Here is a 17214-nt window from a genome sequence, read left to right as displayed (position 1 = left end):
ATGGAATAGGCAAGGTGACAAAATAAGCACGTTTTTATTAAATGTGCTGTCAGTGTTTGTCTCATTAATAAGTGCTCCTGGACAACTTTTCATCCTCAAAAGTGCATCTTTATGTAAGAAAAGTCTCAGACCCTTCTTTCCTTCCAACTTGACTTTCTTCCCACCTTTTGTTTTTTCTTACTCCCGAGAAAAGATGTAGTTTCTCACACAAAATTGTTTAAGTGCCTTATTCATCGTGGTATAATGAAAAAAAAAGTACTGGCTTGAGAATTACGACAATTAGGTTTCAGTTCTGCCTTTGCCATGATCTAGCTGTAAGACCTCAAGAAAGTGATTTGACTTCTGGGGGCCTCAGTTTTCTCATTGCAAAAAGGTCAATTTAGATCAAATGACTCTAAAATCCCTTTTACCTCTAAGATCCTATATGTTCCAATGCCAAAATGTAGGAATGACCTTATAAGTAGCTAATCACTTGCATATTGTGATTCCAAGAGCACTAAGCAGGTTCACTTCTTCCCCCACCTGCCAAATTTTCCTTACCATTTGTCAATAGTGTCTCAAATTCAATCATTGGAGAGTTATTCCTTTGGATTGATTGTTGTGGGTCTTAAAGTACCCCTCCCATTAAAATGCAAATGCCTCTATAAAGAGAATTACCTAGAGTCCTTAAATATTTCCTCCATCTCTGGGATCCCAATATTTTCTCTGGCAGCACCCCATTCCTAGAATGTTCTTCCTCTGTCAACCAGGGTCACTCATTAGCTTCATGGTCATGGTCATCTCCCCATGTTAGGTAATAGAAGGATGACATGGGATGCAGGGGCAATAAAAATATCTGGGAGACCTCCCATGTAATTGAGTCACCTTACTCAAGCTGGACTTTGGAGACGTTGTCTCCATAGCAAGGTAAAACAAGGGTGGAGGTCCTCTAGTTAGCTTTCTGTGATTAAGCAGGTGAATTTATAATCTGCAATTCACAGCTTTGAGGCCTACTATCAGAACTGATAATCACTATTCCTATGGAATCATATGAAACTGGTTAATACTGATTAAAATAGAATAGGGGTCCAATAAAATAGAGGTCCAATTAATCATCTATAACACTTCCTTTAAGCCCCAACTAAAATCTTTAGTCTACAGGAAGCCTTCCCTAACTCCTCTTAATTCCAGTGATTCCTCTCTTTTAATTTTTTTTGTATTTATTCTCTATATAGCTTGCTTTGTATGTGTTTGCATGTTGTCTCCCCCATTAGACTGTATGCTCCTTGAGGGCAAGGCCTGTCTTTTGTCCTTTTTGTATCTCTAGCACTTAGCACAGTGCCTGACACATACTAGGCACTTACTGAATATTTATTGATTGATTTCTCATGTTGCTTCAAATTTTATCAATAGACACATTCCTTTTGATTGGCTATTTTTGGTCTCAAAGCATTCCCTTCCTTACTAAAATTCAAATTCCATTAATAAAGGAAATAATAAAGATATTATCACCTCATATCTTGCTGGTAACTGGTGGAAAACTGAGAGTAAATCCCAGAAAGGTACTTCACTGGGAGACAGGAGACCAAGTTTTGAAGCTACTGTTTACTAACTCTGTGATATTCAACATTTGACAAATCCTCTGAGTTTCAATTTCCTTAGTTGTAAAGCAGAAAATGTTAGACTGGTGATCTACAAGGTCCCTTCAAGCCCTAACATTCTATGGTACTATAATTTCTCAACTAGGATATAAAATGACTCCAAGGGGAGAGGAAAGGGGAATTATAAGGGATTGTAGCCATGAAAGAAAAGATCCTAATGGTAAATATTGCACATTTCATAATTTTCTTCAGGATAATCCAATAAATTTCACCACACTAATTTTTACTCTCATCTTATCTTAAAGGCTGGCAATGCACTATCTGATATCATGCAGGATTTCTGAACACAATTCCACTTCCATTAATATAGAAATATTTTGTGAGGTACTCATTCCTCAAGAAACATGACTGTTGAAATATAGAATAGTCTGAGATCTTAGTTAAATGTATGACCTGTGGATAGGGCATACAATGATACCATCCATAGGAAGAGAAAAGTTGAAAGAATTGTCAGGTTTTGGGATGAAGATTTTCAATTTTGGGTAAATTTAATCTAAATAGAACATTTTAGCTTTAAGAATAGAGATTGGTCTTGTGGTTTCATTGATCTACAAAACTTCCAGGTGAGGAAAACCCTCTACCAAAGCAGGACAACACCTTCTCTGAAATTTAGCCTTCAAGAGTTACCTAGGGCACTGAGATGTTAAGTTATTTGCCCAAGGTAATATAGCCAGTATTATGTCAAAAGTTGTTGATTATCTCTCTTCTAGAAGAAGACCACAACAACAATGCCAGTTGATGCCATGACTTGAAAGTGAATAGGATTTAAGTGAGGGAGGGCTGTGCAAAATCACCAACCTCACTCTCTTTTCTGGAGTCATTTGGGTCCTGTGGCAAGATATAGATCAGGATGACTGGAGATGGCTCTAGATAACAGTGGGAGACCTGGGCCTTTTTAAACTAAGGTCTTTTCCAGGTCTCATTTTGACTAAGGCAATACCCATTCAGTGATGAAGACTAGGTAAGAAATGAGGCAAAAAATTTCCCCTTCTACCTAGTCAAAAAATTAAAATCAGTCTGGGAAGTGAAGTCCCTCAGGGTTTCCATCCAAAATAGAAACAATTGCTATTTACACTTACTCTAAGCCAATCAAGGCCTAAACAATGACCAAGGAAGGGTTGGGCTGGTACCTATTGTTGGCCAATCAATGAGAGTTGATTTGGGTTTAAGACATGGTTCTTAAGAAAGAAATCTAGCCCATAAGCCCCAAGATATCTTGCAAGGTTTCAGAAATCAAAATTTATATTCCTTTGGGCAGAACACCTGCAGCTAAGGGTATGATATCCTGTGTGGACAGAGGAAGAGGACGGAGAGAAAGAAGGAGGGAGGGAAGGAAAGAAGGAAGGAACAAATGAATGATAAAAACTTCATTGCCCAACTACAACTGGTCAGTTGGGTCCCCAGTGGGACAGCTACTACTACTCACAGATTGTTATTTGTCCTTCATTCTTGAAGAGGACCATGACATCATGAAGGTGATGCCTTGCAAATGAATGGGATTTAAGTGAGGGAAGGCTGTGCAAAGTCACCAGACTCACTCCCTGCTCTGGAACAATCTGGGTCCCATGGCAAGATATAGAGTAGGATGGCTAGACATAGCCCCAGATGCAGTGGGAGACTTTGGCCTTTTTAAGTTAAGGAGTTTTCCATGACCCTGTGGAGCAATGGTTGTGCATCTGACTCCAGATCTGAAGGTCGTGTATTCAAATCACATTGGACTCATAATACATGGTGTCATGTGTCAAAGGTAGAATGAAACCAAATGTTCTTGATTTTGAGGTTAGCTCTCTTTGTTCACTTCTTTTCATTTGTCATTTCATTAATATTTATTGAACAGATGTACTTATCTATTGTCTCTGTGCCTTCGTGCTAATTGTCCCACATGCCTAGGAGGTCCTCCCTCTCTAATTCTGACTCATGGAGTCCTTCTTTTCCTTTAAGACATAGCTCATGCACTAACTTTTACACTTTATACACACACACACACACACACACACACACACACACACACATATATTTGCTTAATTTATATCTACCCTGCAAATATTTACATATGTATTTGTCTGCCCTATTAGAAAATGAGTTCCTTCTGATAAGAGGTTGTTGCATTTATTATATTTATGTTTCTATTGCCTAGTGTTTGGCTTATAGTAGATATTTAATAAATAATTGATTTATTATTATGTAAATTGATTATTATATGAATTGATTGGTAAATCATGAAAGATTACATCTATCAGGGGCAACTAGGTGGCACAGTGTATAGAGCACCAGCCCTAAAGTCAGGAGGACCTGAGTTCAAATCCAGCCTCAAAACAAACACTTGACACATACTAGCTGTGTGACCCTGGGCAAGTCACTTAACCCCAATTGCCTAAATGAAATAAAAAATTTTAAAAAAGATTACATCTATCATATTTTTGTATGCCCATAATGACTTATGTGGGGAAATATACCCTTCATAAACTTTCTGACTCTATGGTGATGTCAGTGGGATCAATTTAATAAGTAAGGCAGTCCCAGGATTGGTTTCTCCTGAGCCTTAACCAGGATATTGTCACCAAGGCTTTGTTCTTGGATACTAAATTTAAAAGACAGTGACATATGTAGTTTGGAACACTGAGGTGAGCTCCTTCCTTTCTCAGCCCTATTCCCCCATCCCTTGGTGGCTTCTCCAGCAGTGACCTCATACCTGTGTTCTGCTGAGCTTTATAATGCTGGAAAAGGGTATTCTTGGTCACTTCTCTCTTCCCCCCCCCAAAAAAAATTTACTCTACCTAAGCTCAATCAAGAATACCTTTTATGATATTTCCTTGAGGAAAAAAAAATATAGATATAGTCCTGGGTTCGTCTCAGAATTAAGCCTGAAATTAGAGTATATAGCTGGGAAATACAATTATATGACTTCCTGAATTAATTGGAGACATAAAAATGCAGACTAGCAGAGACTCAATATGACTTTATTAAAAAAAAAAGTCTAATCCTGGCATTTAATTATGGAAATGGTAAAGAACAAAAATTTCAGTTAGAAAGTGAAGGATTTTTGATGATTTAAATGTTTAGGGTTTGTTAGGTTCTCTTTCATCAAAAATCAGCTTAGTGTCATCTGTCTATGAAATCCTCTGCCCCCACACCCCAACCCAGCAAAAAATATTCTCTTTAGCCTCAAAATTTGTTGGCTCACTTTAGCTTAAGACCTTACACATAATAGTCACATAATAAATGTTTGGGTTTTTTTTTTCATAGATTTATAGAACAAGAAGCTTGCCATACCCATAAAGACTCCACCACTTCCCTATTGAATAGCAAATTTAATTCAATGCCTTTTAATGGGTAACAGAGCAGAGAGACCAGGAAAAAAAAAAGATTGCCTAATGATAAAAAGTGTAACATTAGAATGTAAAATGTCTGTGAGCTCTCTAGGGCAGAAATCTTTAATTCCAACATATTTATTAGAAGAAATGAATAAAACAAGCATCTAGTGAATCTTATCTATATCATTTAAAAAAAAGAGCATAAATGACAGGGGTTTATAGTACATAAGGAGATGGTTGTATCAAGAAAAATAATATATACATATAAGCATATACATATACATACACACAGATGTGTGTGTGTGTGTGTGAATAAAATAGTCCTCTGAATTTACTTTTTAGGTTTTCAGTATAAATAAGAAAAGGTATGGATTGTAAATTCAAAAGATGTAGATTCAAATCAGATTCCTGCATTTACTGACTACGAACTTGAACAAATCACTTAATGTCTCTGGGTCTCAGTTTCCTCATCTTTAAAATTAGAAGGTTGGGTTTGATAACTTCTAAGGTCATTGCAAGCACTTTATTTATGAGCGTATGATGTATTATTTCAGAGGCTTTTTCTGTCTGAATTGATAAAATTGTATAGTGTTGGTTCTGTTGTTATTAATTATGTAAATTGTTTTTCTGTGGTAGAACTACCTTGCAGTTATAGTGGACAACTTTTAGATATATTGATAGATTCTTTTCACTTGTAGTCTATTTAAAAGTTTTGCATCAATATTAATTAGTGATAGTGATTTTATAGTTCCCTCCTTTTTTTCTTTTGTTTCTTTCTTTTTTTAATTTGCTTTATCTTTCTGTAGCTTGGATAACAAGACAATATTGTTCTCATAAATGGAATTTGGTAAAATATTTTTCAATTATTAAATATAATTTTATAACAAAATATTAATATTTCTTTAAACAATATAATTCATTTGCATAACTTTTACAAGGACCTCTTTTACTTTATTCATTTATCCATTTATCCATTTATTTATTGAGTTATTTATTCATATTCATTTATTTGCATTTGATAGTTATTTTGTGACTCAGTTTTATTTTCTAAGAAATTAGATTTTTAAAGATCTTGGTGTCTTATTCTGTTATTTCAAATATTTTTGAAGAATCATATGGTCAGATATGCAGACTCTGAAGTGGCATTTGAGGTGATCTAACTAAACTCAGCATTTTTTTGAGAGGAATTTAATGGCTTTGCCAGAATCATACAAACAGCAAGTTGAAGAGCTAGTATTTGAATCCAACTTTACTGATTCCAGATCCATCACACTTTTTACTGTCCCATGTTATCTCCTTATTTTCTAAGCAATCATCCATTCCTTTTACATTCTCAGTTTTGCTAGCATATAACAATGTATAGTTTGTGATGGTAATTCTTTTTTTTTCTGTTCATCATGAATTCATCTTGCTCGTGTTTCATTTTGTTAATTTTATTTTCCTTTACTCTTTTTTGTTAAATGAGGTTAACTAAGTTGTATGATTTTTAGTCTGTCAAAAGAACTAGATACTAGCTTTAAAAAAAATTCAGTTTTCTGTTTTAAATCTTATCAATGTATCCTCTGACTCTTAGTATTTCATGTTTTGTGTTTAATTTGGGTTGATTTTCCAAATTCCAAAAATATTCTTACTCAATTTATTCTTTTCCCATTATATTCATGCTTATTTTCAGAAATTGATTTTTTTCTTCTTCTTAGGTCTTTTTTAATGTTCCCATTCAGAATACATCATAGTTCTTCCAAATAAAATTTTTATTATGGTGGGTTTTTTTCATATTTTTTATTTTCTCTACTATTGTTAGATCTATCTCTCCTCTCACCCCTTGTCACTCTTGTTATTGTTTACCACTATTGCCACAAATGCCTTCTTCTGGAGTCAGATATATTCCTTGGAAGCACAACCCTTGATGACAGAAAATGGTCTCCTATTTTTTCCCATTCCCACTAGACAAAACCCATTGTAAGGGTCTTGACTTTTACCACACATAATACATTTCCTATGATCCCATGTGAACATTTTTAGTAGCACTATTCCATTGTGCTTTTGGGACACAAGGTGCACTGTCTAGGGCTTCTTGTACTAGGGGTTAGGGTCCTGGTTACTGGTTTGCTTTGGTGGGGCTTGCCACTGGCTTGCTGGGATGCCTCCCTTCCTATACTCATCCCCTTCAGCCACAGTAATAAGGACCTTTCCCGTTAATCCCCCTTGCCTCTGGAGCTAAAAGACTGCTGTATCTAGTCCTTCTGCTGACTCTACTATTTCGGGATTTTTCCTGGGTCAATATTCTGTGGGTTTTTTAAGGTCTATAAGGGAGAGTAAGAGCGACTTACTGCTTACTCTGCCATCTCAGCTCCCAGAAGTCTAAATCATTTTTGATTCTTTTTTATCAATTTTCCTTCCATTTTTGAATTTGAATTTGTCAGTCTCTTTTTGGAGCCTCTGCTTTAGAGAGGTATGTTGTAAGTTGTCTACTCTGTTGTTTATTAAAGTTTCTTCAGCAAGAAGAGCTCAGATTTGACCTGTTTGCCATCTCATATATGCTTTTAAGATATTTATTCTGCTTTTTAACCATTCTGGAGTTTCTTATTATTGGCACACAATTTATATAAAATATGGAATTTATAAAGTTTCATTTTCTTTGGTGGTTTTTACTTTCTTTATATTAATGTCTTTGGGAATTTGTACTCATATTTCCTTCTATTTTTATCAGTGTCATAGCTATTATCTTCTTGGTAGCTAAGGTCATACTATGTTTGTTTTAATTTTTTTATTCAGCCTTTTTCTTGTATTCTATGCATCTTTTTTTCTGTCTTCCTATCTCATCATTTGCCTCCTTCTCCTCCCACTTTTGTGGTGTATGTATGTATGTATATATACCATATATGTGTGTGTGTGTTCATGTGCCTGTTTATGTGTATACTCAATCTCTTAACTCAATGACATTAAATTGTGTATAAGTTACTTCCTAACCAAATTATCAATATGCTGCTAGAATTTGCAGTATTTTTTCAATACTTGTGACAAAAAGTAACAGAGGAACAAAATATCCATTAAAAGTAGGCAATACATTGAAAAAGAGAATTATATTTACAATTTCACAGCATTCAGTTTTTATTGTTTTGTTGTTCTATCCTTTTTATTTTATCATAGTCAATGTACATATTGTTTTCTTGTTTTTGCTACCTTAACTTTGAATTAGTTCATATAACTTCATATTAATTTATATAAGTTCAGATCCTCATGCTCCTCAGTATTTATGCCATTCACCAATTCAGAGTATTATTACTGGGTATTTCAACTGGAATGGGGATTGAGCCTTTGATTTCGTTGATGTAAGGAGCTCTCTGTGAGGCACTTCTATGAGTATTTGTTGGCAACTTTTCTTCAATATATAGTCTCAGAGAGTAATCAGGTGACACTGAAAAATTAAGCAACCTGACCAGAGTCACACAGAAAGTAGGTGTCAGAGGTGGGACGGGACCCCCGGTGGTCCTGGTTCCCAAGACAATTTTTATCCACTATACCATACTGCTTCTCATGTATTTAAGCCACACTGAATGCTTCTTGAAGGGTAAAAAAATAATTATTTTAATTTTGAGATCTTATTTATCAAACAGTAATCATGTAGATAGAATGTCTTAATTTGAACTGAGATGTATTGGGGAAGGAAATAAGCATTTATATAGGGCCTACTATGCACCAGACAATATGATAAGTGCTTTCTCATTTAATCCTCACAAAAATCCTAGGAGGTAAGTGCTATTATTATTATTCTCATTTTATAGATGAGGAAACAGAGGCAAACAAAGGTTAAATGCCTTGCCCAAGATCGTGTATATAGTAAATGTTTGAGACCAGATTGAACTCAAATCTTCCCAAGTCTAGGCTCAGAGCTGGTGTCCCCTAGCTACCTATTAGTCATGGGGTTGCTCTATTAATGTAGAAGTCCTAATTCTTTGAAAGGATCAATTTTACATATGACTGGTAAAATTCCTAATTCTGAAGCTCAGTGTCAAGATTATAAAATCATGTAGACGATTATGTCATATCAAAGCTCGAAAGGCTTTTATCAAAGCTGGATATGGTAAAAAAAATAGTCTATCATGAAAGGACAAGTTCTGGGCTCAGCTTAATAGAATAATACCAAAAAGGAAAAAAAAAAGAGATAAAGCATCAAAATGGTATTTCATTGTTCATTAAAATTGGTTACCACCTTAGGAAGTAATGGAGAGGACACATTGGCATATTGAGAAGAATGAGAGTGAGGAAAATGGTGAGTAAGAAAATTGAGAGGAGAACTTGTTTAGTTCATTGGATTTTGGGGATTCCTGAACCAATAACTACCCTGAATCATCTCTAAAACTAATTCAAGAATGTACAAGCTTAAGACTGGAAGCATTCAACATAATCACATAGTATTTACCCTAAGCTAGGGGTCAGCTCCCCAGAGAAATGACTAACTCCCTGTGACAATTAATCACAATGATGAGGATGAAATTACAGAGGCAGCTCTGTGACCATGGGAGTGCTGAGAAATTTCCTGCTGGCAGTGCCCTGGCCAGCTAACAGTATTAACAAATTGGAATTCTAAATGCAAATCAATCTCACATACTTGTATTCAATTTGCTCTACAACCATTTGCCTAGTTGCCTAGTAGGCAAAATAATACAGAGCAAGAGGAGGAATTTATAGTCACTAGAAGGAATATTTTCAATTATTAAAATACACACACATACACACACACATATATACATATGTATATATATATATATACATGTGTGTGTATGTGTGTGTTTGTGTGTGTAAAATCAAATGTCAATATCTACAAAACAGGGGATTATCTCTGTTTTTCACTCCAGATCCTGATGAATAATATTGGAGCCAGAAAAAGTATTAATTTATTCTTTTTTTCCAAAAAAAACTATTCCTTATTTATTTTTATGTTTTTTTTAAAATTTTGAGTTCCAAATTATCTTCCTTCCTTAAGCACCTGCCCCAACCATTGAGAAGCAAGCAATAAGATATCAATTAGACATATGAAATCATGCAAAACATATTTCCATAAGAGTCACATCCCAAAAAACAAAAAGAAAAATAAAGTGAAAAAATTATATACAGTTTTCTGAAACCATCCCCCTCATTATCTCTTTTTTTTTAATCTTTTATTTAGGATTTTATTCCCCCCATTAGATGGGAAAAATTAACACTCATTTTTAAAATTTTGAATTGTAATTTTTCTCCCTTCCTCTCTCCCCAATCCCCCCCCCGATTGAGAAGGAAAGCAACTCAATATAGGTTATACATGTATAGCCATGCAAAACATATCTGTGATAGTCATGTTGTGAAAGAAAACAGACAAAAAAAACTCCATAAAAATAAAGTAAAAAAAAAGTAGGTTTCAATCTGTATTCAGGCATCATCAGATCTTTCTCTGGGGAGGGATAGCATTTTTCATCATAAGTCCTTCGCAGTTGTAATGGATTGTTGTGTTACTGAAAATAGCTAAGTCGTTCATAGGTCATCATCTTACAATATTGCTATACAGTACATTTCACTCTGCATCAGCCCATGCAAGTCTTTCCAGGTTTTTCTGAGAGTATCCAGCTCATCATTTCTTCTTTTTTTAAAAATTTCTTTCTTTATTTTTAGTTTTCAACATTTACTTCCATAAAATTTTGAGTTCCAAATTTTCTCCCCTTCCCTCCTCTCTCTACACCCTAAGATGGCATGCAATCTACATATACATTCATATTAAACATATTTTCACACTAGTAATGTTGTAAAGAAGAATTAGAACCAATGGGAGGAGCTATGAGAAAGAAGAAACAGAGAGAGAGAGAGAGAGAGAGAGAGATAGTAAATAGTATGCTTGAATTTTCATTCAGACTCCATAGTTCTTTTTCTGAATGTGAATAGTGCGAATAGAATTTTCCATCATGAGTCTTTTGGAGTTGTCTTACATCCTTGCATTGCTGAGAGGACCTAAGTCTATCAAATTTAGTCATCACCAGTGTTACTGTTACTGTGTCCAATGTTCTCCTGGTTCTTCTCATTTCACTCAGCATCAGTTCAGGCAAGTCTTTCCATTTCCGAAGTTTGCCTGCTCATCACTTCTTATGGAACAATAGTCTTCCATTACATTCATATACCACAACTTGTTCAGCCATCCTCCAGTTGATGGAAATCCCCCCAATTTCCAATTCTTGCCCACAACCAAAAGAGCTGCTGTAGATATTTTTGTATATATGGGCCCTTTTCCTATTTGTATGATCTCTTTGGGATACAGACCTAGAGGTGGTATTGCTGGGTCAAAGGGTATGCACATTTTTATATCCCTTTGGGCATAGTTCCAAATTGCTCTCCAGAATGGTTGGATCAGTTTACAACTCCACCAATAACGCATTAGTATTCCAATTTTCCCCCATCTTCTCCAATATTTATCATTTTCCTGTTTTGTCATGTTAGCCAATTTGATAGGTGTGTTGATGTGGTACCTCAAAGTTGTTTCGATCTACATTTCCCTAATCACTAGTGATTTAGGACATTTTTTCATATGATTATGGATAGCTTTAATTTCTTCTTCTGAAAACTGTCTGTTCATATCCTTTGTCCATTTATCAGTTTGAGAATGACTTGCATTCTTACAAATTTGACTCAGTTCTCTGTATATTTTGGAAATGAGGCCTTTATCAGAGCTACTGGCTGTAAAAAATTGTTTCCCAGCTTCTTGTTTCCCTCCTAATTTTGGTTTCATTGGCTTTGTGCAAAAATTTTCAATTTAATGTAATCAAAATTATCAATTTTTCATTTCATAATGTTCTCTAGCTCTTGTTTGGTCATAAATTCTTCCATTCTCCATAAATCTGACAAACAAACTATTCCTTGCTCTCCAAGTTTGCTTATAGTATCAGCCTTTACATCTTAATCATGTACCCATTTTTACTTTATCTTGGTGTATGGTGTAAGATGTTGGTCTTTTCCTAGTGTCTGCCATACTATTTTTTAGTTTTCCCAGCAGTTTTTGTTAAATAGTGAGTTCTTATCCCAGAAACTGGGGTCTTTGGGTTTATTGAACAGTACATTACTACAATCATTGATTACTGTGTCTTGTGTACCTAACCTATTCCACTGATCCACCAGTTTTTCTTTTGATGATTGCTGCTTTACAATTCAATTTAAGATCTAATATGGCTAGACCACTTTCCCTTGCATTTCTTTTCATTAATACCTTTGATATTATGGACCTTTAGTTCTTCCAGATGAATTCTGTTATTTTTTATAGCTCTGTAAAATAAATTTTTGGTGGTTTGATTTGTATGACCCTGAATAAGTGAATTAGTTTAGGTAGAATTGTCATTTTTATTATATTAGCTCAGCTTACCCATGAGAAAATGAAGGTTTTCTAGTTACTTAGATAAGACTTTGTGTGAAAAGTGTTTTGTAATTGTGTTCATATAGTTCCTGAGTTTGTCTTGGCAGGTAGACTCCCAAATATTTTATAATATGTATAGTAACTTTAAATAGAATTTCTCTTTCTATCTCTTGCTATTGGGCTTTGTTAGTAATATATGGAAATGCCAATGGTTTCTGGGGGTTTATTTTATATTTTGCAACTCTGCTAAAGTTACTTAGTATTTCAAGTAGTTTTTTGCTTGATTCTCTAGGATTCTTTATACCATTATATCCTCTGCAAAAAGTGATAGCTTTGTTTCTTCTTTCCATCTTCTAATTCCTTTGATTTATTTTTCTTCTCTTATTGCTAACTCTAACATTTCTAGTACAATATTGAATAACAGTGGTGATAGTGGACATCCTTGTTTCACCTCTGATCTTATTGGAAATGCTTCTAGTTTATCCCCATTACATATAATACTTGCTGATGCTACTTATCATTTTAAGGAAGACTCCATTTATTACTATGCTCTCTAGTGTTTTTTAATAGGAATGAGTGTTGTATTTTGTCAAAAGTTTTTTCTGCATCTATTGAAATAATTATATTATATTTGTTAGTTTTTTTTGCTGATATGGTCAACTATGCTGATAGTTTTCCTAATATCAAACTAGTCCTTTATTCCTGGTATAAATCCTGGTCATACATAGTGTATTATTCTCATGATAAATTGCTATAATCTCTTTGCTAATATATTACTTAATATTTTTTGCATCTATATTCATTAGGGAAATGGTCTATAATTTTCTTTCACTGTTTTGATTTTTCCCAGTTTAGGTATCAGCATGGTATTTGTATCATAAAAAGAATTTGGTAAGAGTCCTTCTTCATCTGTTTTCTCAATTAGTTTATGTAGTATTAGAATTAATTGTTCTTTAAATGTTTGCTAAAATTCACTTGTAAATCCATCTTGCCCTGGATATTTTTTTCCTTAGGGAGTTCATTGATGGCTTGTTCAATTTCTTTTTCTGAAATTTATGAAGTTAATTAAGTATTTCATTTCCTCTTCTGTAAACCTGAGCAACACACACACACACACACACACACACACACACATGTATTTTAAATATTCTTCCATTTCATCAAGATTGTCAAATTTATTGGCATACAGTTGGGCAAAATAGTTCATAATTATTGTTTTAATTTTCTGTTCATTAGTGGTGAATTCACCCTCTTCATATTTGATACTAGTAATTTAGTTTTCTTTTTTCTTTTCTTTTCTTTTTTAATCAAAATAACCAAAGGTTCATCTATTTTATTGTTTTTTTTTCCTAAAATGAGCTCTTAGTTTTATTTATTAGTTCAACAGTTTTCTTAATTTCAGTTTTATTAATCTCTCCTTTGGCTTTCAGAATTTCTAATTTGGTATTTAATTGGGGATTTTTAATTTGATATTTTTCTAACTTTCTTAGTTGCATGCCCAATTCATTGATCTTCTCTTTCTTTATTTTATTCACATAAGCATTGAGAGATATAAAACTTCTCTTAAGAACCACTTTTGCTGCATCCCATAAGTTTTAGTAGGTTATCTCATCATTGTCATTCTCTTGGATGAAGTTATTTATTGTTTATAGGATTTGTTGTTTGAGCCACTCATTCGTTAGGAGTAGATTATTTAGTTTCTAATTAATTTTTAATCTATCTTTCCATGGTCTTTTACTACATGTAATTTTTATTGTATCATGATCTGAAAGGTATGTATTCAAAATTTCTGCCACTTTGGATTGTGAGTTTTTTATGCCCTAATAAATGGTCAATTTTTGTGTAAGTGCCATGTACCACTGAGAAATTCCTTTCTATCCCAATTCACTTTTCTTCAGAGTGCTACCCTATCTAACTTTTCTAAAATTCTATTCACCTCTTTAACATCTTTCTTGTTTATTTTGTGGTTAGATTTATCTAGTTCTGAAAGAGGGAGTTTGAGGTCCCACACTAGTTAAGTTTTATTGTATATTTCTTCCTGTAACTCCCTTAACTTCTCCTCTAAGAATCTGGATTCTACACAACCAATTGCATAAGTTTAGTAATGTTACTTCATGTACCTTTTTAGCAGGTTATAGTTTCCCTCCTTATTTCCTCTAATTAGATCTATTTTTGCTTTTGCTTTGTCTGAGATCAGGATTGCTACCCCTGCTTTTTTTTTACTTCAGCTGAAGCATAATTTATTCTGCTCCAGCCTTTTATCTTTACTCTGTGTGTAGCCCTCTACTTCAAATGGGTTTCTTGTAAACAACATATTGCAGGATCATGATTTTTAATCCATTTTGCTATCTACTTCCATTTTATGGGAGAGTTCATCCCATTCACATTCACAGCTATGATTACTGTGTCTTTTCATCCTATTCCCCCTCCTGTTTATGCTGTTCTCTCTCCTTTTTCCCTTTTCCTACTCACTAGAGATTTTTTTTACCACCACCTCCCTCAATCTGCCCTCCTTTCTATCAGCTCCTCCCTTTTCTTTCCTTTTTCCTTTACTACTTTTTTCCTCCCTTCTATCCTCCCTTCCCTTTTCTTTCTGCTTTACCCTCCTGCTGCCTACATGGCAAGTTAAATTTCTATACCTGATTATATTATTCCCTCCTTGAACCAAATCCAATAAGAGTGAAGTTCAAACAATGCTCATCTCCCTCCCTTTTCTCCTTCCTCATTTCCTCTTCTCCCATTATAATCCCTTTTCACCACTTAATTAGATTTTTTATCATCACATCAAAGTCAACTTATACTCATGCCTCTGTCTATTTATATCCCTTCTAAATGTTGTAATAAAGATACAGTTCTCAAGAGTTACAAGTATCATCTTCCCATGTATGGATAAACAGGTTACCCTTAGTGAATAACTGTTTTTGTTTTCCTTCCTCCTTACTTTTTTATGCTTATATTGAAGAACGAATTTTCTGTTGAGTTCTGGTCTTTTTGTTAGGAAATCCCCTATTTCTTTTAATGTCTGTCTCCTCCTCTAATAGATTAAGTTCAATTTTGCTGGGTAGTTGATCCTTGGTTGTAATCCAAGCTCCTTTGCCTTACAGAATATCATATTCCTAGCCGTCTAATCTTTTAATATGGAAGCTACAAGGTTGTGCATAATCCTGACTGTGATTTCATTGTATTTAAATTATTACTTTCTGGCTGCTTGCAGCATTTTCTCCTTGATCGAATAATTTTGGAATTTGACTACAATAATCCTTAGCATTTTCAATTTACCATCTCTTTCAGGAGGTGATCACTAGATTCTCTCTATGACTATTTTAACCTCTGGTTCTAGGACATCAGGGCAGTTTTCCTTGATAATTTCTTGAAAGATGCTGTCCAGGCTCTTTTTTTTTCATGGTTTTCCAGTAGACCAATAATTCTTAAATTATCTCTCCTGGATCTATTTTCCAGGTCAGTTGTTTTTCCAATGGGGTATTTTACATTTTCTTCTATTTTTTCATTATTTTGATTTTGTTTGACTGATTCTTGATGTCTCACAGAGCCATTAGCTTCCAATTACCCAATTCTAAGTTTTAACAAATTGTTTTCTTCAGTTAGCTTTTGTACCTCCTTTTCCATTTGACCAATTCTGCTTTTTAAGGAGTTCTTCTCTTCAGTGAGTTTTTCTGCCTCCTTTTCCACTTGGCCAATTCTACTTTTTAAGGATTTGTTTTCTCAGTGTATTTTTTTCCATTTGGGCAATTATATTTTTTAACATTTTTTCTTTTTTATTGTGGGGTTGAGGGTGCCTATAATATAAAAATATCAAAAGCTTATCTGACATATATTTGTATTTTCTTTCCCTAACTGTCAAATTGTAAGACTAGAGTTTCATTTGTACATTCTTAGGGCCTGGGTCTGCTCATGCAACTGCCTCATCCTTGGGGTAGATATATGGGTTTATCTTGAAAGTGACCATTCAGGATACTTCAATGGATCATGATCAGGAGGCGCTTCTTGTTTTGGGTTATTTTTTTCCCCTTCTGCTTCATGTGTATGATAAAATACTCATTGCATGTGATGCTCAGCCTGGCAATTAGTGAAAAGAAGCTCTGGAAGCCCACTTTTCTGTCTTACACTGGTCTCATAATCTTGTCTACAACTAAAGTCTTTCTGTTTTTCCAAGAATCTAGGGAACTCTTTTTCCATAAGAACTCTTAGATCTTCTTTTGTTAAGTAGCTTTTTGTCTTTAGCAAGCTTATGAAATGTAAACATCATAATTTCCATGGCATGTTCCATTTGAGACAACATCTTGATGGGGTCTTCTGAAATCTTGCCTAAGTAAGAAGCAGCAACTGAGCAGAAATGAAAGAAGACTAGCCAATTGTATTTTTTAAGGACTTAGTTTCTACAATTTTTGTCCTTCCTTTTCTAAGTAGTTAACTCTCTTTTGCATACCTCTCATTTCTTTTCCCAATTTTTCTGCTGTTTCTCTTATTTGACTTTTAAAATCCTCTTGAGCTCTTCTAAGAAGACTTTTTAGGCTTGAGACCAGTTCATATTCCCCTTTGAGATTTTGTATGTAGGTATATTGTCAATGTTGTCCTCTTCTGGATTTGTGTTTTGGTATTTCCTTTCCCCATAGAAAGAATCTATGGTCACTATGCTTTTCTGCTTTATATTCATGATGTTTCCCTATTTCCTGGCTTTTAAAGTTGATCTCTCCTACTGGAGCACATGGGACACAGTTCCAGGCTTCTTGTTCTAGGGGCCAGTGTTCTTGTCACTGGCTTTTTGTGCTGGGGCCTCAAGTGCTGGCAAGTGGAGGCTGTAGGGGTCTGATAGCTTACCTGGTGCTGAGTTGGGCTCCTAGTGGTGGTGTCTGGTGTATGTGGAGGC

At 34.5% G+C, this 17214-nt stretch overlaps 1 pseudogene; it reads right to left on the bottom strand.

The window, feature by feature from the left end:
* Window positions 1–16303: 16303 nt before the first annotated feature.
* On the bottom strand, window positions 16304–16626 carry LOC114046183 (annotated as a pseudogene).
* Between the last annotated feature and the right edge of the window lie 588 nt (window positions 16627–17214).

The sequence above is a fragment of the Vombatus ursinus genome, unplaced genomic scaffold (genome assembly GCF_900497805.2).
Source record: "Vombatus ursinus unplaced genomic scaffold, bare-nosed wombat genome assembly UNPS02001419.1, whole genome shotgun sequence".
NCBI lineage: Eukaryota > Metazoa > Chordata > Mammalia > Diprotodontia > Vombatidae > Vombatus > Vombatus ursinus.
The sequence above is the reverse complement of the archived record's forward strand: the minus strand, read 5'-3'. Positions and strand labels throughout refer to the sequence as shown.